The sequence below is a fragment of the Triticum aestivum genome, chromosome 7D, assembly GCF_018294505.1.
Source record: "Triticum aestivum cultivar Chinese Spring chromosome 7D, IWGSC CS RefSeq v2.1, whole genome shotgun sequence".
Lineage (NCBI taxonomy): Eukaryota > Viridiplantae > Streptophyta > Magnoliopsida > Poales > Poaceae > Triticum > Triticum aestivum.
Window position 1 is genome coordinate 27,437,631 of NC_057814.1, and position 2,863 is coordinate 27,440,493.

Sequence of the window (2,863 nt, forward strand, 5' to 3'; positions counted from 1 at the left end):
TTTGCATTGTATCTAGCTTGCTATCTTCATGACACTTTGCATTGTAATATATATATATGGATGGAACAATGTGTATGGATGGAACTTCCTTATGTATGAACAATGTGTATGGATGAAACTGATGTGATATGTGATATGAAACTTATGTGCTAGATATGTGTTGGATATGTGCTGGATATGAAACTTATATATGTGATATGTGCTGCAAATTGTGGGATTTAATAAAAAACAGAAAAAACAGACAATATGCAGGCTCTTTGCCGTCTGCCACCGACGGCAAAGAGCTCTTTGCCGTCCGCCGCGGACGGCAAAGAAGCCACGTGGCAGCCAACTGTGCTTCCTGGGAGCTGACCCATTTGGTCAGTTTGCCTACAGTGGCAGACGGCAAAGACTTTGCCGTCCGTGGCGGACGGCAAAGAACCTGCAGTTTGCCTACAGTGGCAGACGGCAAAGAACCTGGCATCTAGTGACGTGTAGATGACATCATAAGGCGGACGGCAAAGACCAAAGGCTCTTTGCCATCTGCGGCGGACGGCAAAGGTCTGCCGTTAGCCACTTAACGGACTGACAGCGCAAATATTGCCGTCCGCCCTCTTTGCCGTCCGCCACAGACGGCAAAGAGCCTTTGCCGTCCGCCGCCAGGAAGCAGACGGCAAAGAAGCTGTTTACCGTAGCCTTCTTTGCCGGAGCCTTTTGCCGTCCGCGGCTGACGGCAAAGGTCTTTGCCGTCCGCCTTTCGAGCCTTTGCCGTCCGCCATGGCAGACGGCAAAGTAGCTGTTTCCTGTAGTGGCATTCTAAAAGAGAAACAAGCAGACACATCACATGTTTACCATGTTGTATATGAAACTCATTTTGGTAAATGAGTTCAGCAGTAAAGTGGACAGGATAATAGCATGAAACAAACATATATCTATGTACCATGGTCACTTTATGGTCTATATCATTCTAGTTTTTGTGGCCAAATCAAGATAGAGACACAGTTCAAATAATATTTGTTCAAGACAAAGCAGAATAGACAGAATATAAGTGTGGGTAACTATAGAGCAATAACAACACTTGTAATGTGCATGACATGAGAACATAACTGTTTATTCAATTGAAACTGAATTCAACATAAAGTAGGTTACAACAGCAAACCAGTTAAAGAAACAGGTTTAAAACATACCTGTTGCACCATTGGAGTTTCTATTCCATCCTTCAAATTTGAAAATAGTTGGTATGAGTAAATACAGTAATGCAAGAGCAAAGGAGTATGAACCATAGCTACAGAACCTGGCCTGAGAACAAATCTTCTTCTCCTTTAAGCGTTGAGTTGGGATTCGGAGTGGTGGTCCTCGTGCTTTGGGCACTGCAGTTCCCTTACTAACTGCTCGTGTTTGGGTGCTCTGTGGTGGAGACGGTGCTGTGTCAACTGGAACTGGGTTACTATCTGCCGGGGTTGGGGTTAGAAGGGGTGTAGCTGGTTCTCTGTCCAACTGGGTAGGGATACAATCTGCGAGAGTCTGGGTTATGTGTGGTGGATCTGGTCCTTGGGCAAGTACAACCGTGGTTCTATCTGCATCAAGTGGTAGCACTATCTTTTCTGAAGACCGTGTTGTTACTCCCTTAGATACTGCCATCACGCTCTCCAATTCAAATGGCTGATAAACAAGAAAAGTAATTGAAGGTATAGACATTGTATGATAGACAGGTGCAATGGATAGTGGGGAATAAAAGAGGGCATGAAATAATTCATATTTATGTTGTCTAACCAAACAGGATAGCATGACACAATTTCACATATATTATGGCTAACTAAACAGGATAGCATGACACAATTTCACATTATGATGGCTAACTAGAAAAGATCGAAAGACATAGTTCAAAATATGAGACTATGTAAACAGGATGACATGACATAACTATATAATGTGTTTATTAAATAGGTTGGCATGCCATAATTCACATACATTCACGGATAGAATGCCATAATTCAAAATATGATGACTGTAAACACTAAATAGGATGAGATGATATAACTATATGATGTCTTTATTAAATGGGTTGCCATGCCATAATTCAGATAGATGATGTGTATGTACTATGTAAACATGATGGCATGATATAATTCAAATATATGATTTATATAGTAAGCAAGTAAGTAGATGGCAATCCATATATGATGTAAAAACTAAGCAATGCAAGACAACATGCATGACATGGGTAATATAACCCTGCCAAGTTTGAGCATAGACCTGGGGGGAAATAGGACTGGTCATCAGTCTCTGAATCCTCCTCTGAGGAGCTCTCTGTAACCAGCAAGATGTCTGCTTCTGCACGTAGCATTGTCTGCTCTGAATACCTTGTTTTCACTCCAGATACTTCCATCACCGCTTCAAATGGCTGATGCACAGGAAGAGTAGTTGAATATACAAACGTTGTCGACAAATGGAACACGTAATACAAAAAAATGATAGCATGATATAATTCACATACATGATGATTGGCTAAACAGCATGGCATTGCATAATTCACATATATAATGCCTTTGCAACAAGATAGCATTGTATAATTCACATATATAATGTCTTGCAACAAGATGGCAATGCATAATTCACATATATGGTAATTAGACACTGAACAGGTGGCATTCACACAAAGCATGTCTAAACTAATCAAATGACATAGCAATGCGAGACACCATACGCACGATATGAGCAACATAACCCTGCCAAGTTAGAGAATACACCTCGGGGGGGGGGGGAATAGGACTGGTCATCTGTCTCTGAATCCTCCTCTGAGGAGCTATCTGTAACCAGCGAGATATGCGCTTCATCAGATAGCATAGTCTGCTCTGAAGACCTTGTTTTCACTCCAGAATTT